The sequence below is a fragment of the Microtus oregoni genome, unplaced genomic scaffold (assembly GCF_018167655.1).
Source record: "Microtus oregoni isolate MIOR12 unplaced genomic scaffold, Mior012 000070F_ref0000104, whole genome shotgun sequence".
NCBI lineage: Eukaryota > Metazoa > Chordata > Mammalia > Rodentia > Cricetidae > Microtus > Microtus oregoni.
This window is the reverse complement of record NW_024543977.1, coordinates 2706703-2734246: the sequence shown is the minus strand read 5'-3', so window position 1 is coordinate 2734246 and position 27544 is coordinate 2706703. Positions and strand designations below refer to the sequence as shown.

Sequence of the window (27544 nt, the reverse complement as noted above, 5' to 3'; positions counted from 1 at the left end):
AAAGAACATATATATGACAGGGACCATTAATATTGATTACATGCCCACACAGCCATGGGCTATAGCTTATTATTTTGTACTTGGCTTTTATTACTCCAAAATTACAAACAGGACTAAATGGTCTAAAATATAAAACATAGAGATAACTTTAAAAGTTACAAAATACTTGAAGGTCAACAATACAATGCACCTAGTAAGTTCTTTAAAAATCCCCCAATATCCGTGAAAATACAAAAAGAAATTAAAAATTAAAGACAAAGATGACAGAATGCAAAGCCTTAGTAGTGACTGTACTTGCTGCTTGATAGGTGTGTCTAATTAAGAAGTACCATCTACATGGGGTCTAACCTTCAGTGGGGTCTAACTTCCAGTGGGGTCTAACCTTCAATGGGGTCTAACTTTCAGTGAGGTCTAACCTTCAGTGGGGTCTAACCTTCAGTGGGGTCTAACCTTCACTGGGGTCTAACTTCCAGTGGGGTCTACCCTTCAGTAGGATCTAATCCTGGGACCCAAAGATTTTTATAAGATAAACAGCTTCAAACTCCCTGGTCACATCCAAATCCACTGAAATGGTTCTCCACCAGTCAGCATGGGAACCTTCTGTTCAGGACTTAACAACCTCATTGACTTCTCTCTTCCAGAACATTCAAGGACCAGAGTGCCACGAGTCAGAGGGTAGCTTTGGACCCTCAGTTGGGAAAGAGCACAGAAAAGTCAGGGGAGCCAAGTGCTGGGGTGAGCTGTGGGAAGGAAAAGCCATTTTCCTGGGTCCAGTCTCCTCATTTCCAGTTCCCACAGGAAAAGGCTCTTCATAACAGCCTAACAAACAGATCTCTAAAAGTGACTGTTTTGAGAATTCACAGCCTCAGATTCTGGGATCAAAAGAAATGTTTTGATCAAAAATAAATCGTGGCTCACAGTTTATGAAAGAGTCACCCCATATTTTCCTGATCATGTTCTCACAGAAAAGCTTTCTGGAGATGCATTTAGTGGGGAACAAAAAAGCCATTTAACAATACGCATGAACTACCTGTTGTGCCTCTAGACATTCTTAGAATTGATATGCACGTGTGCCTACAGATCCATATCTAAGCATGGGAATGAAAGTATATTTGACTATTACCCTAAAGATATATTATTCTGAGAAACACAACAAAAAGGGGAGCAAGCATAAGTGCTCCTCAGAGACTATATTTTATTATTTATTCCTCTTAAGAATTTTACCGTAAGATTATGCATTTCTTTTTCATTATTTTATTTTTTAAACAATCTTATTTTACATACCAAATCCCAGTACATTCCCCTTCCAGCCCTCCCCATCATCTCCCTACCCCACCTCCATCCACTCCTCAGAGAGGGTGAGGCCTCCTATGGGGAGTCAACAAAGTCTGTCACATCACTTACTTATGCATTTATTACTTACCAAAAATGGTTAATAAAAGCCTGCAACTTTGGCCTAGGTTCCCTTAGGATGCTCTTACAAGTTAACTGCCATAGCTCAGAGAGAAATACCCACTAGACAGGAAGATAGCAAATCAAGGATCAAAGTTTATAATGACCTTTTTAAATATGAAAACTTGACAATTGGTAAAATGGAAAGTTGGACATTTGTTTAAAGTGAGAGTAAATGTATACCAAGGAAGGTTAGAAGGTGACAAGTTGGTGAAGTTACATTCTCCCAGCCCTGATGACATGAGTTCAATACTAGCACCACATGGTAGAAGAGAAAAACAATTCTCACAAGTTGTTCTCTCACTCCATATTCAAGCCATGGCAGGAGTACACACACACACACACACACACACACACACACACACACACACATTTAATAAAGCACTGCTTTTCGTGTCACAGTTATTTTGTTTCTATATTCTTTGTTTTATTGGGTTTTTTTTTTCTTATATATAATGATTTCAGATTTGGTGTTTCTGAGTTCTTTTTCTGTGTTTTTCTTATATAAGACAGAGAGAGACATTCTTGCTTGGTTCTTTTGGTTTGTTTGTTTGGGTTTTGCTGTTTACTTTTTGTTTTTCAAAAAGAGAGAGAAAAAATGGTGTGGAGTTTGGAGCGATGGGGAGGAACTGGGAGGAGCTGGGATAGGGGAATTATGACCAGAATATATTCAATAGGGGAAATAGAAAGAGGATTCTTTTAAGGGAGGAGGAGGTGGTTTAAGGAGGTATGGTGACACACACCTTTAATTCCAGCACTCGGGAGGCAGAGGCAGAAGGATCTCTATGAGTTCAAGGCCAGCCTGGTCTACAAGATCTAGTTCCAGGACAGCTAGGACTGTTACACCGAGAAACAAACAAACCAACCAACAAACAAAAAGATCTACTCAATATGAGTGAGATCGTACCTGGTAATGGAAACCTAGCTAATTACTCATGCTAGAGAAGTCATATATTGGAGGAGAAGCTATAACCACTAATTTATCAAACCAGCATACAGAGCTGTGGAACCCGGCTCCAATGGATACATCTCACACACTCCAACACTGAAGGCCCAGGAAAGATTGTGGAAGAGGGGCAGAAGGTGCATAAGAGCCAGAGGATCTGGGAGTTTGCTGTGACATTGTGTCTTCTGCTATTGTCATAAACTATACCTAAGTCTCGTCAGCATGACCTCCCATGAACTGAACAAGGTAGACACCAATGGACATGTCAAAGTGCATGGGACAAGCCCATGATGCCTTAGTCCTACACAAAGAACCATAGGCAATTGAGGAAAGCAGAGGGTGGGAGGAATAGAGCAGTTGGTTGTCCAGTGCCAAATAATCATCCCTGAAAACACACATATGTAACATTAAACTCATCAAGTTATGCTTATCTACAATTAATAGAAACAGAGGCCATGAATTTGAAGGTGATTGGGGTGGATTATATGGGAGGATTTGGAGAGAGGAAAAAAAGGGAGAGGTGTTGTAACTCTAATCTCAAAAATAAAATTTTAATAAAATTTGTATGAGTTTTTTCAGTAAGAACACATTAATTTATAACATTGTAATATACAACATTGCATGTATGAGTGTGTGTCTGTACATATCTTACAAGGTTTAGTGTTGGCGGTGATACAGTGGTCACATTACCAATTAAGCACTCACACATCAGCAGTGTATGTGTTAAATATGAGATAAGAAGTTAATCTAAAACAGCTAACTGATATTGATAATCATTGGTCAGTAGATGGTAAATAATGTATTTATATCATGTACTGTCAGATAAATGTAAGATCTCAAACTTTAGGAATGAACTGACTTTGTCAGGCCCCACACACTATGGCTGAAATAGATAAACAACTGAGTTCTCCAAAGGGACAGGAACAGACAATGCACTAGGATGATTCCTGGGGAAAGGCCTGCCTTGTTGAGGCCTCTCCACGTGACTGTGCAGCCTGTGCTCTGTGCAACCAAAACGGATGCTCTGAGTACCTGTCAGTAGCTGCCTTAGACACTCTGCCAGCGAACATTAAAGTAAGCTGAGGAAAGGGTGGGTTCTTCTGGGCGAGAAGCAAGGTCCTTGTGTGTGTCTTGCATCTCTGCCATGAAGAGGGTTGGGAACAATACTTCTGGAACATTCCTGTCTCTAAGAAATACCCGGAAAGGTCTCATTAAAAAGCCAACTGGCTTTCAGCAGATTTGGGATGAGGTTGAAAAGTGCTTTGCTTGCTGTTTTATCAGATGTGTTACTCCATCTTTCCATGCAATTCTTGCACTAACAGAAACATAACTTTAAAGTTCTGAATCATCTCTTCAAAATGACTCAAATATGTGGTTTATCTGTCAAAGAGGTAAAAATATCTCTTTTGGGAAGCATACAGTTTGGGAACAAACGAGCTCAGAACACAATCAGAATGTCTGGGTTTTGCCATCGTTTCCATGGGTTAAAACTCACAAGAGTGCTGGCTGTGTGCTGCTGAAGACCATTGCAAACCTGGAGAGCATGCACTCCTCTGTCCGGAATACAGACGTCTGTAAGAGAGCTTGTTTGGATTGCTGCCACAATAATATGCCTGGTATGTGACCAAATAAAAATACAACACACACAACAAACTAACTACCCAGAGGATCAAAAGGGTTTAACAAAACAAGAACTATTTTTTAGCTCACTTGCAAAACTATGCAAATAGACAAGTTGGAAGAGGGAAGCTGCAGGGTACTTTGGTGGATAAAACAAAGTGACCAAGGTCAGTCTAGGCTCCATCACTAGTGAGGCAAAGCTCCTAAATGTGCCTGGTGTTGGTTTCCTCAGCAGATTAATGAAGGTACAATATTATGGAAGCCCTTAAGAGTTTTACAACCAACAGACACATTCTCCCTCTCTCTCTCTCTCTCTCTCTCTCTCTCTTTCAACCAACAGACACATTCTCTCTCTCTCTCTCTCTCTCTCTCTCTCTCTCTCTGTCTCTGTGTGTGTGTGTGTGTGTGTGTGTGTGTGTGTGTGTGTGTGTGTGTCTCACCCCTCGAGACAGAGATTCTCTGAGATTCTCTGTGTACCAGCTCTGGATGTCCTGGAACTTGCTTGTAGTTCAGGCTGGCCTTGAACTCACAGAGATCCTCTTGCCCCTGCCTCCGGAGTGCTAGGATTAATTAAAGGCATGCACCACCACCATCCAGCAGGAATCATCCTTGATATTTGCCACTTAGTAACAACTGAGTCTTCTAAATGACATGCATATGTATTTTCAAACACCAACAGAGAAGACACTGAATCCTGTAGAGTGGAGTGAGTAGGTAAAGGGGAAGAAATAGACAAGGAAAACATAACCTGCTTCTTTAAGGCAGAAGAGCAATCAGTATGATGGATAAAGCAGGGAGGCTGGCGAGGTTTGTTGTTACTAATCTATGTATGGTCAGTAACCATAAGCTGATCAGTTTAAACAACACTCACTTCTTGTTTCTGCCTCGTGTTCGGCCAGTCAGAATCCAATTCTGCCAGTCTCACAGTCTTTGTACATGTGTGTGTTCATGCCCTGCTCATGAATACACTTCATGGGGAGATGATAACTTCCATACACGTGGGTTGTTGCTGGGGTTCAGCTGCCTGGGACCAGGAGGCTCTCCATCCTTGTTGGCTTCAGTTGGAGGCTGCAGTTCCTTGCCAGGTAGACCCTCCCTATTTGTCATTTTACTTCTAAATCACCAGAAGATGGAAGTTGCATCTTTGGAAATCCACTGTAGAAGTTAAAGTTTCTCAATCCTGATGCATGTAACTGTAAACTGGTGTGCCCTGGATGTCAGACATCGTGTGGGAAAGTGTAATGTTGTCCCACTGATTTTTAAGTCTTTATAGCCCTACTCATTTATTTTGGAATAAGATTGTTTACTCTATGGTAAGCAGATAGTATATAACTTCTTCTTTCAGGACCCACAGCTCAGTTTGTCTAAAATCACAAAGACTTTGAACTTGTACTTTTGAACAACAGTAGAACCCATAGGAAGGAATGCGGACTCTAAATGCATTTGTGTCATAAGACGAGCTGGGCCATTGGAGGCCAAGGTCAGAATGCTATAGCCTGGATTAGGACTGTTTCTCCAGTTGCCCACATGTTACAGGGTTAGTCCCCAACTTGGGGCTATTGGGAGGTGGTAGGAACATAAGAGGTGGGGCTACTGCAAGGTCTCTAGGCACCAGGGCATTGAAGGGAACAAGGGGACTCCAGCTGCACTTCTTCCTTTCTCTTTCAAGTCCAGGCCACGAAGTGGGTGCCTTTGCTGTGCCACGGGTCTGTGCCCTGATATCCTGTTTCATCACGTGTCCAACGGCCCCAGAGCCAACCAACCATGGACCAGAAGTGCCTGAACTATCAGATCAAATAGAGCCTTCATGTTTACAAGTTGATTGTTACAGGTATTTTGATGTAGTTATGGAAAGAAAACCAATAGGGAGGTTGTTCTCCTCACCATACTTCTGCAAATGCAGAGGGGATTTGTGTCCATGAAGTCTCATAAGTAGTAGATGGCCGAGCTATGGTTTAAACTCAGTCTAAGTCTGGGGCTCCAGCACTGTTTCATTCTTCATTACAGAGGAAGGATGGCACACAAAATGAGGTGGCCATCAACAGAAGCTGGGTGTTTTACAATACTTAATGCCTTTGCAAAGGTTCAAAGTGCCAAAAAGATGAGCTGAAAATCATAACATTATTTGTATGGAAAAATATTTTTCAAGAGGACCAAATAAAAAAATAAGATTAAGGATAAAGAATGCAGTTAACAAATGGGTGAATGAGTGTTAAAAAAACTGTAATAATTCATGAAAAAAAAACCTGCACAAATGATTGCTTTTTCAGATTCAGAACTTCAGAGTTGGAGAGATGTAACCACAAGTGCTGGGAGACTAAGAATCCAGGAACCACATCAGTGGTCTCAACTTTGAACCTCAGTTCCATCTACAGTAGCTGTTTTTGCTTGGTTGCCTGTTTTTTGTCTGCATATGCTTGCATGAGCTTATGTGTGCTATGGTTATGCAAGAGCCTATGGAAGCCAGAATAGGGCATTGGATCCCCTAGAACTAAAGTTGCAGACAGTTGTGAGCCCCATGTGGGTGCTAGAAAACTACAGGCATGTCCTGTACAAGAGCAGTAAGAGAGTGCTCAAGAACAGTTTTAAGCTCCTACACTAAGGCTACCGACCCAGAGCGGTGAGTGCCTGCCTACCGGGCAGGCCTCAGGGTCCCCTATAAGGGAGCCTGGGCACCTTCAGCTCATGCATGCACCAGGCTCTCCTGTGTTCTTCTGGATACCGCCCCCCCTTGCTCTGTTCGTCCTTTTGTCCCTGGATCATTGGGCTACCTGGCGGCCCTGTTTAGTTGCTGAGGAATCCCATCTGGACGGGTGAGTGTGTGCTATCCAGGGGCGGATTGTCCCGGAAGAGAGCACAAATCCCCCTCCCCCAGCTCCTTCTGCAGGAGCCCAGGCACCTTCAGCTTGTGCGCCAGGCTTCCTGTGCTCTTCTGGATACCACCCCCCCTTGCTCCATTCATCCTTTTGTCCCTGGATCATTGGGCTACCTGGCGGCCCTGTTTAGTTGCTGAGGAATCCCATCTGGACGGGTGAGTGTGTGCTATCCAGGGGCGGATTGTCCCGGAAGAGAGCACAAATCCCCCTCCCCCAGCTCCTTCTGCAGGAGCCCAGGCACCTTCAGCTTGTGCGCCAGGCTTCCTGTGCTCTTCTGGATACCACCCCCCCCCCCCCTTGCTCCATTCATCCTTTTGTCCCTGGATCATTGGGCTACCGGGCAGCCCTGTTTAGTTGCTGAGGAATCCCATCTGGACCGGTGAGTGTGTGCTATCCAGGGGCGGATTGTCCCGGAAGAGAGCACAAACCCCCCTCCCCCAGCTCCTTCTGCAGGGCTGTCTTTCTTACACACGAACCCCCCCCCTCCAAGTCTTCGTTTTCTGCAAGGTCCTTTGCTCAGGAACAGTTTTCTGCTCCTACACTAAGGCTACCCACCCAGAGCGGTGAGAGCCTACCTAAGGGGCAGGCCTCAAGGACCCCCGGTAAGGGAGCACATGCACCTTCAGCCTGTGCAGCAGGGTGTCCTATGTTCTACTCATCCCCACCCTGTACCCCAAGTTCCCCCTTTTGTCCTCAGGTCATTGGACTACCAGGCGTCCATGTTTTGGTGCTGAGGAGTTCATCTGGACGGGAACGGTTCCAGCTTCTACACTGAAGAGATACACCCAGAGAGTCAATCACAGCAAAGACTGGACCAAGACACCAGGCCTCTCCTGGCTCCATTTGAAGGAAGAGATGGGAAGGCGCCAATGCAAGAATTCCTCCAACAACCTGAAAGGCAACATGACACCACCAGAATCCAGGGATCCCGAAATAAGAAGAATTGTACACCCTACAACAGAAGAATTAGAAGAAATCGACTCAAAAGTGAACTATATAAAAATAATAGAGGACCTTAAACAGGAGGTGAAAAACTGCCATAAACAATTAGAGATTACAAACAAAAAGGTAGAGGAAATGAATAAATTGCTCAAAGACACGCAAGAAAACCAAGAGAAACAAGAAAAAGCAATCAAACAGGTTAGGGAAGCGGTTCAAGACATGAAGAATGAAATGGAAGCAATGAAGAAAGCACAAACCGAGGGAAGGATGGAGATGGAAAATCTGGGTAAATGAACAGGAACTACAGAGACAAGTACTAACAACAGATTACAAGACAAAAAAGAAAGAATGTCAGACACTGAAGATACCATAGAGAAAATAAACACACTGATCAAAGAAAACAGCAAAACCAACAAATTCTCATCACAACATATTAAGGAAATCTGGGACACAATAAAAAGACCAAACCTAAGAATAATTGGGATAGAAGAAGGAGAAGTACAGCTCAACGGTCCAGAAAATATATTTAATAAAATTATAGAAGAAAACTTTCCCAGCCTAAAGAAAGATATTCCTTTGAAGGTTCAAGAAGCATACAGAACACCGAATAGACTGAACCAAAAAAAAAAAAAAAATCTCCTCGCCATATAATAATCAAAACACAAAACATACAGAATAAAGAAAGAATATTAAGGCCAGCCTGGGAAGGGGAGTTCAGAGGTTCCTTGGCCCCCTATCCTTCTTGAGCTCTCGGCAGGGCCTCCACTCCCTGCATACCGCCCCTTTCTTCCTAGCCCACCCAGCTTCCATCCAGAACCCACCCCACTTTGCCCCACCGCCCTCTTTCTGCACATAACATCACCCAGCCCAGCCTGTCTGGGCACTGGGTCCGAATCCTCGGGGCACCCAAGCAGGCGGGAGTCCTTTTGTTTCTATGGCCTGCCTGCACCAAGCAGGGTAGGCGCTTTGTTTGCGACCTGCCCACCAGCATGGAGGCCTGATCTCTCGACGCCAAGAGAGACAGCGTTGGGGAGACCCAGCGTTGGGGAGAGACAACGTTGGGGAGAGCCAGCATTGGGTATGCAAGGAGACCTGATCCGGTAAAGAAGATCCATAAGAGAGCATTTGGAAGAAGAGATGGGTAGACACCAAGGCAAGAATTCGCCCAACAAGCTGAAAAGCAACATGAAGCCACCAGAAACCAGCAACCTCACAACGGGAGGACATGAACACCTTAATCAAGAAGAAGTAGAAAAGATTGACTTCATGAAAGTGATTGACGCCCTTAAACAGCATGTAAAAAACGCCCTTATAGAAATGGATGAGAAATATAACAGAAAGTATGAAGAATTGAATAAATCAGTGATGATACCCTACAAAACCAAGGAAAAACAATCAAACAGATAATGGAAACGGTGCAAGACTTGAAAACTGAAATGGAGGCAAAGAAGAAAACACAAACAGAGGGCCGGCTGGACATGGAAAATTTAAGTAAACAAACAGAGTCTACAGAAACAAGCATAACCAACAGAATACAAGAGTTAGAAGAAAGAATCTCAGATTCTGAAGATACCATAGAGAAAATAAACACACTGATCAAAGAAAACAGCAAGTCCAACAAACTCTCATCACAAAATATTCAGGAAATATGGGACACAATAAAAAGACCAAACCTAAGAATAATAGGAGTAGAAGAAGGAGAAGAAGTGCAGCTCAATGGTCCAGAAAATATATTTAATAAAATTATAGAAGAAAACTTTCCCAACCTAAAGAAAGATATACCTATGAAGGTTCAAGAAGCATACAGAACACTGAATAGGCGGGATCAAAAAAGAACATCCCCTCTCCATATAATTATCAAAACACAAAATATACAAAATAAGGAAAGAATATTAAGAGCTGCAAAGGAAAAAGGCCAAATTACTTATAAAGGTAAACCTATCAGACTTACACCTGACTTCTCCGTGGAAACCATGAAAGCCAGAAGGTCCTGGATAGATGTACTTCAGAAACTAAGAGACCATGGATGCAAGCCCAGATTACTATACCCAGCCAAGCTTTCGTTCACTATAAATGGAGAAAATAAAATTTTCCAGGATAAAAACAAATTTAAACAATACGTAGCCACAAATCCAGACTTACAGAAAGTAATAGAAGGAAAATCACTAACCAAGGAGTCCAACAATGACCACAATAACTCAGACATCTAGAGATCCTTCACCAACACAAATCAAAGAAGGGAAACACAAAAACTCTACGACTAAAAAAAGTGACCGGAGTTAACAACCACTGGTCATTAATATCACTTAATGTCAATGGACTCAACTCACCTATAAAAAGACACAGGCTAAAAGATCGGATACGAAAACAGGATCCAACATTCTGCTGTTTACAAGAAACACACCTCAACCACAAAGACAGGCACCTACTCAGAGTAAAGGGCTGAGAAAAGGCTTATCAAGCAAATAGACCCAAGAAACAAGCAGATGTGGCCATACTAATTTCTAACAAAGTTGACTTCAAACTTAAATCAATCAGAAGAGATAGAGAGGGACATTTTATACTCATAACAGGAACAATTCATCAGGATGAAGTCTCAATCCTGAACATCTATGCCCCTAATATAAAAGCACCCACATACGTAAAAGAAACATTACTAAAACTCAAGGCTGCCATCAAACGGCACACACTAATAGTAGGAGACTTCAACACTCCTCTCTCACCAATGGACATGTCAATCAGACAGAAACCTAACAGAGAAATTAGAGGATTAATGGAGGTATTGAATCAAAGGGAATTATCAGACATCTATAGAACATTCCACCCAAATAGGAAATAATATACCTTCTTCTCTGCAGCTCATGGAAACTTCTCGAAAATTGACCACATACTCGGTAACAAAGCAAACATCAACAGTTATAAAAAAATATTTGTAAGCTCCTGCATCTTATCAGACCATCATGGATTAAAGTTAGAATTCAACAACAATGCTACCCCCAGAAAGCCTACAAATTCATGGAAACTGAACACTCAACTTCTGAACCACACCTGGATCAAGGAAGAAATAAAGAAAGAAATCAAAGTCTTCCTTGAATTCAATGAAAATAAAGAAACAACCTATTCAAACTTATGGGACACTATGAAAGCAGTCCTGAGAGGAAAGTTCATAGCACTAAGTGCCCACTTAAAGAAAACAGAGAAAGCTCACATTGGAGACTTAACAGCCCACCTGAAAGCTCTAGAAAAAAAAGAAGCAGACTCACCTGGGAGGAGTAGAAGACTAGAAATAATCAAACTGACGGCTGAAATCAACAAAATAGAAACACAGAAAACAATCCAAAGAATCAATGAAACAAAAAGCTGGTTCCTAGAGAAAATCAATAAAATTGATAAACCCCTATCCAAACTAATCAAATGGCAGAGAGAATATGCAAATTAATAAGATCAGAAATGAAAAGGGGGACATAACCACAGACACAGAGGAAATTCAGAGAATCATTAGATCTTACTACAAAAGCCTGTATGCCACAAAACTTGAAAATGTAAAAGGAATGGACACGTTTTTAGATAAATACCATATACCAAAGTTAAACTAGGACCAGGTGAACAATCTAAATAGACCTGTTAGTCGCGAAGAATTAGAAGCTGTCATCAAAAACCTCCCTACCAAAAAAAGTCCAGGACCAGATGGTTTCAATGCAGAATTCTACCAGAACTTCCAAGAAGAGCTTATACCTATACTCCTTAATGTATTTCACAATATAGAAACAGAAGAGTCATTGCCAAATTCCTTTTATGAAGCTACAATTACTCTGATACCAAAACCACTCAAAGACTCAACCAAGAAAGAGAATTACAGACCGATCTCACTCATGAACATCGACGCAAAAATACTCAACAAAATACTGGCAAACCGAATCCAAGAATACATTAGAAAACTTATCCATTATGATCAAGTAGGCTTCATCCCAGAGATGCAGGGCTGGTTCAACATACGAAAATCTATCAATGTAATCCAGCATATAAATAAACTGAAAGAAAAAAATCATATGATCATTTCATTAGATGCTGAAAAAGCATTTGACAAAATTCAACATCCCTTTATGATAAAAGGGATACAAGGGTCATACCTAAATATAATAAAAGCTATATACAGCAAACCGACAGCTAACATCAAACTAAACGGAGAGAAACTCAAAGCCATCCCGCTTAACTCAGGAACACGACAAGGCTGTCCACTCTCGCCATACCTCTTCAATATAGTGCTTGAGGTTTTAGCAATAGAAGTAAGACAACATATGGGGATCAAGGGGATTCGAATTGGGAAGGAAGAAGTTAAACTTTCATTATTTGCAGATGATATGATAGTGTACATAAGCGTCCCCCAAAACTCCACCAAAAAACTTTTACAGCTGATAAACACCTTTAGTAATGTGGCAGGATACAAGATCAACTCCAAAAAAATCAGTCGCCCTCCTATACACAATGGATATGGAAGCAGAGAGGGAAATCAGAGAAGCATCACCTTTCACGATAGCCACAAATAGCATAAAATATCTTGGGGTAACTCTAACCAAGGAAGTGAAAGATCTATTTGACAAGAACTTTAAGGAATTGAAGAAAGAAATTGAAGAGGATACCAGAAAGTGGAAAGATCTCCCTTGCTCTTGGATTCAGAGGATCAACATAGTAACAATGGCAATTCTACCAAAGGCAATTTATAGATTCAATGCAATCCCCATCAAACTCCCATCAAAATTCATCACAGATCTTGAGAGGACAATAATCAACTTTATATGGAAAAACAAAAAACCCAGGATAGCCAAAACAGTCTTATATAATAAAGGAACTTCTGGAGGCATTACCATCCCTGACTTCAAACTCTACTACAGAGCTACAGTATTGAAAACAGCTTGGTATTGGTATAAAAACAGAGAAGTCGACCAATGGAATCGTATAGAAGACCCAGATTTTAACCCACAAACCTATGAATACCTCATTTTCGATAAAGGAGCTAAAAGTATACAATGGAAGAAAGAAAGCATCTTCAACAAATGGTGCTGGCACAACTGGATGTCAACCTGTAGAAGAATGAAAATTGACCCGTATCTATCACCATGCACAAAACTCAAGTCCAAATGGATCAAAGACCTCAATATCAGTCCGAGCACACTGAACCTGATAGAAGAGAAACTGGGAAGTACCCTACAACAGATGGGCACAGGCGATCGCTTCCTAGGTATAACCCCAGCAGCACAGACATTAAGGACAACACTGAATAAATGGGACCTACTAAAACTGAGAAGCTTCTGTAAAGCAAAGGACACTATCACTAAGACAAAAAGGCAACCCACTGACTGGGAGAAGATCTTCACCAACCCCGCAACAGACAAAAGTCTGATCTCCAAAATATATAAAGAACTCAGGAAACTAGACTTTAAAATGCTAATTAACCCAATTAAAAAAATGGGGCACTGAACTGAACAGAGAATTCTCAACAGAAGAAGTTCAAATGGCCAAAAGACACTTAAGGTCATGCTCAACCTCCTTAGCGATCAGGGAAATGCAAATCAAAACAACTTTGAGATCTCATCTTACACCTGTCAGATTGGCTAAAATAAAAAACACCAATGATAGCCTCTGCTGGAGAGGTTGTGGAGGAAGGGGTTCCCTCATCCTTTGCTGGTGGGAATGCAAACTTGTGCAACCACTTTGGAAAGCAGTGTTTCGGTTTCTCAGGAAATTCGGGATCAACCTACCCCTGGACCCAGCAATTCCTCTCTTGGTAATATACCCAAGAGATGCCCAATCATATGACAAGGGCATTTGTTCAACTATGTTCATAGCAGCATTATTTGTAATAGCCAGAACCTGGAAACAACCTAGATGTCCTTCAATGGAAGAATGGATGAAGAAAGTGTGGAATATATACACATTAGAGTACTACTCAGCAGTAAAAAACAATGACTTCTCAAATTTTGCATGCAAATGGATGGAAATAGAAAATACTATCCTGAGTGACGTAACCCAGACCCAAAAAGATGAACATGGGATGTACTCACTCATAATTGATTTCTAGCCATAAATAAAGGTCAGTGAGTCTATAATTTTATATCCTAAAGAAGCTAAATAAGAAGGTGAACCCAAAGAAAAACATATAGCTATCTTCCTGGGTAGGGGAAGTAGACAAGATTGCCAGACAAAAAATCGGGATCTTAAGGGTGAGATGGGAGGGGGTAAGGGGAGATGGGGAGAGAAAAGTTAGAAGGGTAGGATGGGGAGAACTTGGGGCAACGGGATGATGGGGATAAAGGAAGGTTGGATAGGGGACCAGGGAAGCACATATCTTAATTAAGGGAGCCATCTTAGGGTTGGGAAGAGACTTGGACCTAGAGGGGCTTCCAGGTGCCCAAGGCGAGGTCCACAGTTAGTTCCTGGGACAGCTGAAGATAGGGAACCTGAAATGATCCTATCCTATAGCCATACTGATGAATATTTTGCATATCACCATAGAACCTTCATCTGGCGATGGATGGAGATAGAGACAGAGACCCACACTGGAGCACTGGACTGAACTCCCAAAGTTCCAATGAGGAACAGAAGGAGGGAGAAGATGAGCAAGGAATTCAGGACCAAGAGGGGTGCACCCACCCACGGAGACAGTGGGGCTGATCTATTGGGTGCTCACCAAGGCCAGCTGGACTGTGACTGAAAAAGCATGGGATAAAACTGGACTCTCTGAATATGGCGGACAATGAGGGCTGCTGTGAAGCCAAGGACAATGGCACGGGGTTTTGATCCTACTTCATGTTCTGGCTTTGTGGGAGCCTAACCAGTTTGGATGTTCACCTTCCTAGACCAGGATGGAGGGGGGAGGACTTTGGACTTTCCACAGGGCAGGGAACCCTGACTGCTCTTCAGACTTGAGAGGGATGGGGGAGAGGAGTTGGGGGAGGGGGAGAGGAATGGGGGATGGGGAGAGGAATGGGAGGAGGGAGGAGGAGTGGGAGGCTGGGAGGAGGCGGAAATTTTTTTTTCTCAAAAAAAAAAAAAGAGCAGTAAGAGCTCTTAGCTGCTGTACCATCTATCCAGTCCTGTACTGGCTGTAGAACATAAGGAAGTGGATTCCATAGGACCTGGCTGATGAAGTAAATCTCTCCACGTCTGTTTCTTAAGGGTCCACGGGTGATCTGAAGTTCACAGGGATTGGTAGCAACAAGGGCTACTTCATATACCAGAAGCAAGTCTAGTTGACCAGGCTGAGACAGAGCTTAGGAAGGCAGAAAAGAGTGAGGAGACAGACAGAAGTACAGAATGCAGTAGGGGTTCTAGTTCTGTACAACTGCCCTACATGCACATTCGTTATAAAATATGCGAAGATGTCCATCCAAGAATATTCACGGAAACAGTGTTTGCAAGAGAAAGCATTCTTCACAGATGGAGGGCAACTTCAATGGTGTCATCCTTATTACTGCCACACAATAGAAAACCATGGAGCTTAAAATAGTTAAAAAGATCAGACTGGTCTGTTCCTGCGAAAACACCCTTAAGAGAAATTGTCAAATGATAGCAGGTTCCAGAGAGCAGCCTGCCTGCCTGTCGTCTGTCATGAGAAACATCTGAAAGCACAGCCAACGAACTACTAAGGCTCTTTTAGAGCAGGTGATTGGAACATTGAAGACTCAAGGGGGAGAACTGGATTTCTAGTCTTCAAATCATAGGCTTTGGTTCTTTTTTCTCACTTAATGAGGATATTCCACCTTTAAACAAAGTAAATTTAAAATTCATGGAAAGGGACCGGGGAGATGACTCGGCTAGGAAAGAACCTGTAACTCTCAGGATCTGAGGTCAATCCCAGCACCCATTAGAAGATGGGAGTGGCAGTACACATCCATTACCTCGGTGCTGGGGAGGCAGAGCCAGCTGATCCCCGAGGCCTTCTGGCTGCCCAGCCAGGCTGGCAAAATCAACAAGTTCCAGGGACAACGAGAGACTATGTCCCAAAGAATGTGATGGAGAGCCATGAAAGGAAAACATCCGATATTCACCTTTAGCTACTATACAGGCACACAGATGCACACACACATACACACATGCACACACACACAAATACGCGAATGGGTTTCCAATAGCTTCATTGCATTCAGAGCTCTGGAAAGAAATAAGAAGATGCAGGTGACCCTGCATATTCAATCAGTTGCTGATTGAACATTCTGTAAAAGAAAACTGCATCTGGGCCCAGGGTTAAACTCAGGGGTAAAGTCTGTCCTTGGGTGCAGAAGCCCTGTCTCTCAGTCCTGTCATCACAAAATAAAACCCGGGAAACAGCACCTGCACTGAACATACAAATGCTTCTCTCACCAATGTTCTCTAAAGTTGGGTATCACAGGCACTCACACAACACTAGTATTGCACTAGGTATCACAAGCAACCTGCAGTGGTGGCAGGAGGAAGTGTGTGGATTGTAAGTAAATGCTTAAGTATCTGCAGTAGGTTCTGCTTTTTATGCAGTGAGGGTTGTACCTCTCAGGAGTTCGGGTGGGACACTGGAAAGACTGTAGGATTTGGAGACACAGTGAGCTGCTTGGCGGCTTACTAAATATATAACCTTGAGCCGTTTATTGTGCTCTCTTTTCCCTCGTTTGGAAACCAGAACTGGTGGTCTTCTCCCACAGAAAATTACTATGAAAGCGATATGCTAACTAATGTAGTATAATTATCCCCTCACCCCTGTATTTATCTCTTAGCATCTACTGGTGTAAATGCTTTCTATTCCTATTCGAAGTGAACATTAGGTGATTCTGCACACCCTTATAAATTCACCCTCGCAGTAAACAACACAAATAACATTAGATTTTCTGAGAGGGCATTCTCTGCCAGCTGCCACAGTCTGACTCACTTCTCAACCCATCTGAGGTGGTGTGTCCTTATTACTCAGCCTCAAATCAAAGGGACTTGCCATAGAACTCTACAGAATCCATCAGGAGGCAGTGACTAATGGGTTTTCTCGGTATGTTTCTAATCCTCCTGCCATCTTTTAGAGAAGGGTTCTTTTTAACGTTTGAACATTGCCACTGATACAGATCAGCACATACATGCTTCTACTGTGTGGTTATGTACCCTGCTTTCTCTTTTCCTTAACTGAGATACTTAGAGTAAATTATTTGACCACTGGGACACCATTCAGAGGTTAAACTTTTTTAATAGGCATCACTTTCACAGATGACTTGCTCTATTTTTATTTATTTTACATTATTTTGCTAATAAAATTGTCTGATCACAAAAAAGGTAGAGTGGGTTTATTAACAGAAGTCATATTAGTAGATATCCCGGTTGGATTTCTGTAGCTGGGATAAACAGCGGAATCGTTGCGTGTCCACAGCCCTCCCCTTCCACATCTCCCTCCTTCAGCTCCTGTTCTCTCCTGCACCATCACCCTCTCTTCACAGGTCCTCCACACCTTCTCTCTGCTGCCTCTGCCTTCTTCCTTAAGCTTAGATGCTACCCCTTCTGCCACATCTACCTGGAAACTCCTATCATTGGAATTTCTCACACACAAAAAAGGTCACTTTCCCTATTTTTATGTCCTCATTTCCACAGCTCCATGATGAATTAAGTCAAGATATTCAACCCCTTGATAGTTGTCTTTGTCCTTGAACACCACCTGTGTCTGTTCTCTGCTGGATTTCCTTCCTTTCTTGCTTTACCTGAGTCCATGGTAGAGACCTCTAAAGCCTCTCTAGCCTCAGGTATCCCATTTCTACCTACCAACTGAATCAACTCAACTTGTCATTGACTGTAGTGAAATATCCACATAGTCTCTTAAGCTTGTCAGTTTGGTTCCCAACTGGTGGTGCTGTTTGGGTGACTGTGTTTAGGACATGGAGCCTTCAGGGCAGACATTGGTCAGGAGGGGTGGGCCTTGAGAGTCATAGCCTAGGACTGCTTCCAGCTTGGGCTCTCTACTTCCCAGTCATGACCTATCTATCTAGTCATGCATCTCCACAGCTGCAAGTTTGTCTGGACTATATAACCCTGAACTACAACCCTGCCCCCCCCAAATAGAATTTCCTTTCTTTTTTAAGCTACTTCGGTCAGTTACTTGGTTCAGCATTGAGGAAAATAACACAGGAGTCCTCTTCCTGGAGCACCAATGAGGAGAAGATGCTGAACGTCCTCACATTGCCACGTAACTTATAGTGTGTGTGTTCTGCAGCATCAGCTGAATCCCATCACGTCACATCGTCTTCTTGTCCCTTCAATAAATTAGCAAAATCTTTTCCTTTCAGACTTTCTGTGCTTAGAAGATGGATTTCTCCTCTTACTTATATTTCTATGTCACAAAAGTCTTAAGATTACAGGAAAATTTCAAGCCCAGCAAAAATTTCCCTTTTCTGCAACCATTTCAGAATAAATGGTTATCCAGGTGCTTTCAGCTCAGGTGGTAGGTAAATGAAGCCCACATGGCTTGGCATGGCCCAAACATTCAGATTCTGCCCTCAGACCCAAACCTTGCCACACTCAGCGCTATTTACTGCACCCAATCCCTCCTACTGCACCCAACACCACCACCCCACCTACTGCACCCAAACCCACCTACTGCACCCAACACCACCACCCCACCTACTGCACCCAAACCCACCTACTGCACCCTACCCTACCTACTGTACCCCTGCTGTACCCTAGCCCAACATTGCCACACCATCTCTAGACTTGTCAGGTTTTCTTTCTTGACGAATCTTTGCTGTTCATCTGACTTGGGTGCCCTTGACATTTTTCTTAGATCTATTCATCCTTCATGATTAGGTAAAATATCTCCATGGGACAGAAAGGTTTCTAAATGTTTCTAAGGAAACACTAGCTTTATGATCTATATGGAATTTACTGTAGTGTGTTGCTTTAGTAATAACCCTTTGAACTTTGGTGTTTCTCTTATCTGGTCTTTCTTGGGGGTACGAATTGTACCTATCTTGCATGGGGCTAGAGGTTTATTTTTCTGTCCGATTCACAGGACCCAGAACCTAATAGGTCATCAATATCTGTTTGTCACATGAGTTTGCCAGTTTACTATCCATTTTTATAGGTTTTTCTATACAAAGTAAAAATCTGATATTTACTCCTGACTAGAAGACATTTTTACTCAATTAAGTTTACATTACTTATAATGTCCAACAAGTTGACCTTCCTGTAAGTCCTCCCTTATCCTTTATTAGTCTTCTCTTCCAACACATGTAATATGCACCCATGTTCTAGCCACACAGGACTTTAGAGTCCAAATGAAAACTTAATTTGGTTTCCAGAACTTTTCATCTATCTGGGGTAGTTTAAATGAGAATGGTCCCTATTCAGATATTTGAATACTTGGTCCCCAGTTGATGGCGCTCTTGTGGGAGGTTTAGGAGGTGTGGCCTTGTGGAGGAACTATGCTACTGGGACTAGGTTTCGAGAGCTTAAAGACTTGTGCCATTTCAAGTCAGCTCTCTCTGATTCCTACTTGTGGTTTGAGATGTGAACTTTCACATCTTCCTCCATGCCTGGTACCTGCAGTCATGATTCCCCACTGTGGTGGTGAGGGACTTTTATTCCTCTGTGCTACTACAGTCTTTACTATGAAACACACACACACACACACACACACACACACACACACATCTATTAAGAGAATACTGCATTGTATTACATTACAATTGTTACACATCAGTATGGCTAATATGTTGGGGTAGTCAGTTCAGTTTATGCTTGCTGAATGAATAGATAGATTGATGGACAGATGAAAGTGTTTCAGCTTTAGTTATCATCAGATCCAAATGCACCTGTCTCAGCCTTAGCCAACTGAAGGCTCTAATATATTCAGGCACTCGAGCATGCCCAAGTCATAAAGAAAACGAAGTGGCCTTAGAATACCCTGTGACCAGAGTCACAGCAAACACTCTCCCACCATACACTCTTGAATATTTACATAAAGTCAGCATGTTTGGATGAGCCATAAGTAGTGTAATCTTAAAGGTTCAAATAAAAGAACAAATTACTTAAGAAAACATTTTCCTATCGATCACCATGACACTTAGAGTCTGCAACTAGATTTATTTTATATATATTTAAAATGTCTTGCCGGGCGGTGGTGGCGCACGCCTTTAATCCCAGCACTCGGGAGGCAGAGGCAGGCGGATCTCTGTGAGTTCGAGGCCAGCCTGGTCTACAAGAGCTAGTTCCAGGACAGGAACCAAAAGCTACGGAGAAACCCTGTCTCGAAAAATAAAAAAAAAAAAAATGTCTCCAGGAGAAACTTACCTGAAAGGATTAACATGATGACAAATGGCTGACAGCCACCCCAGGTAGACTAAGTTCTTGAAGAAATGAGTACAGAGCACATAAACTCTGACATGGATTAGAAAGACAGATATTTAGGGTTTAACTTACTACTGCCACGGAGGCAGTCTTCATGACTCTGAGGATAACTGACAGCCAGTTGGACAGGCTGTGGTGCTAAAGCCAGGGGAACTGCAGGGGGTGGGGCAGAGATGGGCTGCAGACAAATCTTTGGTCTCTTTCCTGTCCCACCAAGAGTGTTAGCAATATCAGAAATCAATATAAGTAATGCCTTAGACATAACTTTATCTGACATGTGCTTATTTATGTGGCTGAATTTTATTGATTCTGAAAACTTTTATTTGTTTGTCCTTGTTGCAGCAAAGTCATGTGCTACAGAGAGGCAGGGAAAGATAGTTTGAGTCCTCCAATGGGCTGTCAGCCTGAACCCCTGCCTTTTCAATGGTCAGTTAGGTGTGCAGTCCTGTGGCTGTTATATTTATAATTATTGTAGTGCTACTTCTCACGTGCAGCTGCTCTTGAACTTCCCCCAAACAAAGTAAAACAGTCATCCCTCTTCGAGCCTGAATAACTACCCTCTTGGTACACTCAGGAGGCCTTTGGATGCTGAAAAGCTGTTCATATGTTTATTATTTTCCCATTAGAGTTTCATTTTGGGTCAGTAGATAGACCAGTGCAGGCCATCTCTTAGTGTCATCTACTACTCCCCTGGCTCTCCCCTACAGCCTACAGGGAGGAGTGTACAAAAAGCAGGACCTCGGTTCCTGGCGGGTTTTCTCAGGAGCTACATGTGTGGTGTCGTCTTATAAAAGAGTAAGATAAGAAAGGCCAGGAGTTTTGTCCTTTCTAACTCAGAATGATGGAAAAGTGAAATAATAATGAGTAAGAATCTTTGTGGGTTGCAGATTGGAGGCGCTTGGTGAGAGAGGAAAATGTGGCCTGCTGCAGGCCCAGGGCAGAAACCAGGGGACTCTACACCAATGCCAGGAATGATGAAGGTCTCCGAAGGAATGGATCTTCTCCTGGGGGCTCTCTCAAGCATCCTGGGACTGCTTCCTCAGTTTTCACAAGGAAGTTTTTATGCTATTCATGGTTTTCTGTTATAACTATAGCTTCTGGATGGCTCTTTCACTGCGCTTTTATTTTCTGCCTGGAGCCATTACTAAAAGAACCATCTAGAAGAGAAAGTGACACCTGAGGAGCCCTGACTGCCTCCAAGCCATCCTTCATCTCTGCAAGGGAAGGCTTCCCAAAGGAGGGTGTCTGATCAATAAGAGTCTTAAGTTTTCAAAAATCCAAAATTATCCATTTTTGTCTTTTATGATCAGTTATTTGTGTGCCCTTTCAACATTTTCATCCTGACTTGCTGTAATAGGAGCAGCTGGGCTGCGTTCCCAGCACCCCGGCCGCCTGCTAGCTTATGCCCCGAAATAACAACACACAAACTGTATTCTTTTAAGCACTGCTTGGCCCATTATATCTAGCCTCTTCTCGGCTAACTCTCGCACCTGGACTAGCCCATTTCTAAAAAAGTGTGTAGCAACGAGGTGCACTTACCGGGAAGATTCTAGCCTACGTCCATCCTGGGTCGGAGCTTGATCGCGTCTGCCTCGGAGAGCAGAGCTATCGTGTCTGCCCAGGAGAGGGGAGCATGACATCTCTGCTCCAGAGAGCAGAGCTGTCGGGTCTGAGCTCACTTCCTCTTCCTCCCAGCATTCTGTTCTGTTTACTCCACCCACCTATGTTTTAACCTATGAGGCCAAGCAGTTTCTCTATTACTTAACCAATGACCTTCCCCCATCACTGAGTCAGAGTTGTCACTTTTCCTACCCCCAATTCATTTACCCAGGTATTTGAAGGACTTTTATTAATAGGGAGTTTTCTCTCTGATGAACTATCTTGAAACCTTTCTTTAAAGAAAAGAAATCAATTGATATATGTGGGTCCACTTCTGGTTGCTTTATTTTGCCCCATTGATCTATTTATCTTCTTTCAGGCCGATTAACACCATATGAAGTCCAAAGCTTTAGAGTGACTCTGGAACCAGATACTCCAGCTCTCGGCTTTGTTCTCAGGCAGTATTGATTAAGAGTGTCAGGACCCCTTGCTCTTCCTTCCAAGGTGGAGGCAGCTTGCCAAGCACTGCAGCTCGAGTCGGCGGGGCTCCGGATTACGGCGGCGCTGATTCCACAGCCACACTTGCTGTAATTAATTCAGTTTATCATGTGCTTCTCTGCCCAGCTTTTCTTTAATCGACAGTATCTTCAGTATAGATGCCTTCCATAAATTTTGATAAATTTATTTTCAAGTATTAATTCAAAAATACTACTTCTACTTGTTTCCTTGTGTTCATAGTAATTATTAATTTTTCCACAATAACTTTGTATTCTACAATCTTTATGAATTTACTGATTAGTTCTAGAGTTAAAGATTTCTTTTAATTTTATATTATTAAAGTTTCTATTAGCACATCTTCATTATATTTAGTGGGGCTTTCACTGTGACATTTTCACACATGTGCACAGGTACACAGTGTATTTTGATCATGTGATTTTTTTCCCATTACCTTCTCTTGTCCTTCAGCCAGTCCCACTCCCGTTGGTCCCCTTCCTTTTTTCACTTCCTGCCTTCTTCCTTCCTTTTTTTGTGAGATGACTTGTTTAATTCATTTGCTCACAGGAGTACTGAATAAGGGTCATGGGCAGCTTGACAGAGGTTGAACCACCATGCTTGCTGTCAATAAAAAGCACTTGCATATTTCTTTCCAACTTGCTAATTTTTAGTTAATTTCCTTGCCTATTCCACTAGCCAGGACCTCCATATAATTTTTAACAAAAATAATTTGAAGAGATACTAATCTCTTATCCCTGATATCAAAGGAAAGCTAAATCTATTTTGTGGCCCTGTTGATTAAGATTTTAGCTAGGTGTGCTCCCTCACCTGAGGAAAGGTCTTCCTAGTCATTTTACTCAGAGTTTAATTTTAATCACAGATACATGCTGCATCTAGTCAAATGCTTTTCTGATCTTATTGACAGAATCATAAGAGTTTTCTACCTGATTCTCTCTCTGTGGCAAGCATATTATTAGTTAAAAGAAATGCCATTAACCTTAAACTTGGCTCCAATGTGTAATCCCTTTAATGTATTTCTAGATTTAATCTGCTAATAATTTTTAGAGAAAGCTGAGTTTGTCTTCACCAGGATCTAGTTAGGTGAGGTCAAATATATGTGGGCCACCTTTCACAGCTTGGTGGTAAGAGCTGGGGAGGCTACGCTTATCCTAGCTTAACTAAAGAGTTAAGTCAGAATGCTTCCTGGCTTTTGGAGATAGAGTTTTGCTGTAGTTTTAGAGCCTGTCCTGGAACTAGCTTTTGTAGACCAGGCTAGCTTCGAACTCACAGAGATTCGACTGCCTCTGCCTCTGCCTCCTGAGTGCTGGGTGTGCCACCACTGCGCAGCTTGCCATTGTTTCTTAAACACATAACATTGTGATAAAGACATCTGACACAGCGTTCTTCCTGGGAAACTGTAAAATTATAAAAGTCATTTATGGAATGTGAGTACACTCTTCAGACTTTGTTGCTCCTCTTCTGTCAGTTTGGGGGAGCTTGCTTGTTGCATGTCCACTGTGGGTTTACTGGCCTGATGTTTCATGACAGTGCTCCTCACCACCTTTGAGTGTCTGCAGATCTGTCCCAATATTGGTGACTTATGTGGTCCCTTTTCATTGGTTTATGAACTCTGTGGTTTAGGAAAAAAACAGCTTAGTTCAAATTTCATCTATTAGTTGTAAACTTCTAAGATATTCTCATCTTTATTTTCTTCTTGAATTCTTTTCAATTTAATTTGTTCTTTTTCTCAATTTGTAAGTTAAAATTATAGTTCATATTTTTAACATGATCATTTAATTCTACACAGTACCCTAAAAACACTGCTTTTATCAATTTCTACAAATTTAGAAACCTTACATTTTCTTTGTCTTATTTGAAATATTTATTTACTTCTACTATCATTTTTAAGTGGCTTGGCACAGATTACGATATTTAAAGAAGCACTTTGTGTCTTTCAATCTGACTATTACAAAAATGAACCCCAAAGAAGTGGGTCTTTCCCCCAAGCATCTCATAGTTGGAGAAAGAAAAAGCACCAGCCAGAGTAGGAATTTGTCCCCTGAAACAGTTTTCACACAGTTATATAGGATGAGACTGAAGACCAGACATGAAAATGGTAATCGTGGGTGGGACCACAGCCTGAGCTGACCACTAAGACATGCACATCCTTGGCCCCCTATTTGAAATTTGACCTCACTTCACGACCCTGAAGAAGGACTTGAAGAGTTTGCTTGGATCTCCTTGGCCTTCTTCCCAATGTGGCCACATTGAATAAATCTCCTTTTACTGCTTCCTGCTTTTATTTTGCTCTTTCAGTTGGTTTGTTGAGGACAGGTAGCTAGACTTGGGGCACAGGATAGTAACCCCACCAAGTTCGACAAAAATTTTATGTTACAAATTGTTTAATTTCCAATTGATATTAAGTTCTAATTTAACTAATAAAAAGTACTTATTATAATTGGTCCCTTGAAGTTATTGGCATTCAACTTTATGGTATACCGAATTGATTGTTACCTTTGTAAACATTACATGGGCACTATAAAAGAACATGCATTCTTCTGTTGTTGGGCATAATGGACTACACGTTATAGCTAAGACAAGCTTTTTCAAATCTTCTATATCACTGTTTTCTTGGTGTGTTTGTATTGTTTATTACAAAGGAGGGCTGTAAAAATTTTCTAATCTGATGCATATTTATATCTTTTTAGCTATAAACTACTGTCTTTTAAATCTTACTCATCTGAATTCTGTTGTTATGGAAAATGCTTAGAATTTTCATTGCTTCTAGATGCTCAGACCATTTTGTCATTACGTAAAATATCCCTATCGTGGTAAGTATTTTTAGTTTTAATAAATCTTTTTGAGACATGGTCTCACTCTGTTGCCCTGGCTGGTCTGAACTTGCTATGTAGACCAGGCTGCTCTTGAAATCACTGAGTTTTGCAGCCTCAAGTGTCCTGAGTGCTAGGACTAAAGGTATATACCAGAACGATTATTTAAAATTCCATATGGAGGGAGATCAAGGAACAACTTGGATATACCAGTTCTCTTCTTCCACCATTTGGGATCAAACTCAGCAAACACCTTACCCTGTCAAGCCACCTCACCATACCCAAATATACTCCTTCTTGAAGCCATATTGTCTGATGCTAATAGAATCACATGTGTTTGTGTGAATATGCACTGTGTGTGTGAGTGCATGTGTGTGTTCATGTGTGTGCATGTGTATGCTCACATGCTTATCTGTGAACCGGTGTGTGGAAGCCAGAGGACAGCCTTAGCTGACATTCCTAAGTCACTATCTGCTTTGTTTTTTTTTGAGATAGGGTCTCTCATTAGCCTGCAGCTCCCCAAGTAGGCTAGGATGGCTGGCCAATGATGCCTAGGGCTGTTTCTCTCTGTGTCTCCCTAACTGTAGGATTACAAGCATTTGTCCATGTGGGTTCCAGGGAACCAAACTCAGTCCTCCTTCTTGAATAACAGGCTCTGTACTCATAGCTGTCATGATGGCCTTCATGCTAGTTTCTTTTTTACTGTTTCCTAATTATTTTCCTTTCTTCCTAGTTGTATCTTCATCGCTGGGCAGCATCTCTAGTGTTATAATTGCAGCTTACTGGAGGTCTGCCAAGTGCTGCCCACTTTTTAAGTGGCTTTCTACTGCCTCCAGTTTATCAGCCTTCTTCACCTGCAGATTTTGTTTTCTGTTTCCTGCCTGTTTGACCACTGAGGACCATCTCTGCTTGAAAAACCTGGCAAATTTCTCTGCAGTCCAGTGGGCACAACCACATCTACAATGAGGTCAGAACCCCATCTGTAGGGAAGGAGTCCCTTTTCATTATGACCATTTGGGAATACTCTCCCTGAGCTCCTGGATGGCAATGTTCTCTTCACGTCTCTGTGGCTGTTCTCACCAGTTTCACCTTCCTGTACAAACAGTCACTGTGAAAACTGCTGCGTATCTATCCTCTGTTTGGGCACAGATATATCTATATCTCTATCTCTATCTCTATCTCTATCTATCTATCTATCTATCTATCTATCTATCTATCTATCTATCCTCCCCTAGCTCTCTTACACAACTCATTCCCTTCACCTCCAGATTCTCCAGCAGAGCTTAATTAACTCCAGGTTCTGATACCTCAAAACAAAGAGACAGACGCTTTTTACTTAGGTTTTGACCTCCATGCACTGCATAAACCAGGTTTATCCCCATCCTGAGTTTAACATCTTTAGAAGATATCCCATAAAGAGGAGCAGTCATCCGATAGTCCTTCATTCATAGGGAAAACTAATGTACTTTTCATCTCTTCAAATCAGCGGAACCCCTGTAGACCCCATATCCTCCTGTCCCTCTACTTAGAGATGAAATTCCTTTCACTTTCTGGCTCTCCTTGTCAGCTTCCAGTTTTGTTTTGTTTGTTTAATTGTGGCTTTATATGTTTTGCAGCTTTTGTGATCACTATCTGTTGAAGGTTAATTCAAAGTAAACAGCTGTTAATGTGATCATAATCATTACATGACCTTGTAAATGACTTTGCTACAATGTAATTTGCATGCCATAACACATTTTCATTTAAAAAATACAATTCAATATTTTACTATAAGCCATAGAGTTATGCAACCAGAACCAATTTTTTTAATTTAATATCTCCAGAAACACTCCAGAAAGAGGAACAGTCATATCCTAATCCTTCATTACCATAGGTAAACACTAAAGTACTATCCATCTCTATAAATTAGAGAGCATTCATATAATAGGATAATGCAACTCACAGTCCCTAGTAATTGTTTCCTCTAATTTAGCACAATGCTTTCAAGATTAATTATATGAAAGTATTTGTTCACATTTCTCTTGGCTCTATACCTAGGGGTGCAGTTGCTGAGCCATATGGTAACTCTGTATTTGAGATTATTAATTTGAGAAATCACCAACAGTCTTAGGGAATATTGCACTGCTCTACATTCCCAGGAACAATGTGTAGGATCTCCGATTTTTCTACCTCCTTATCAAAACCTGCTATAGCCCAATTTTTTATGATAGCCACCTTCATGGATGTTCAATGGACTAACTGTGGGTTTGGTCTACACTCCCTAGTGAGTAATAATTTTGGTCATCTTTTCATGTGCTTGCCAGTTCTCTTATGTATTGTCTGGTATATATTTCTATATATCTGATACCTTTAAGTGGGCTGTTTCTCTTATTACTAAAATGTAAGTGTTCAGCATACATTCCAGATATAAGTCCCTTATCAGACATGATATGCAC

General features: G+C 41.8%; 1 protein-coding gene across 1 annotated transcript in view; it reads right to left on the bottom strand.

The window, feature by feature from the left end:
* The window catches only part of Gpr158 (G protein-coupled receptor 158), a 358827-nt gene that overhangs the window by 69720 nt on the left and 261563 nt on the right, over positions 1–27544 (bottom strand). The window lies entirely within an intron of this gene.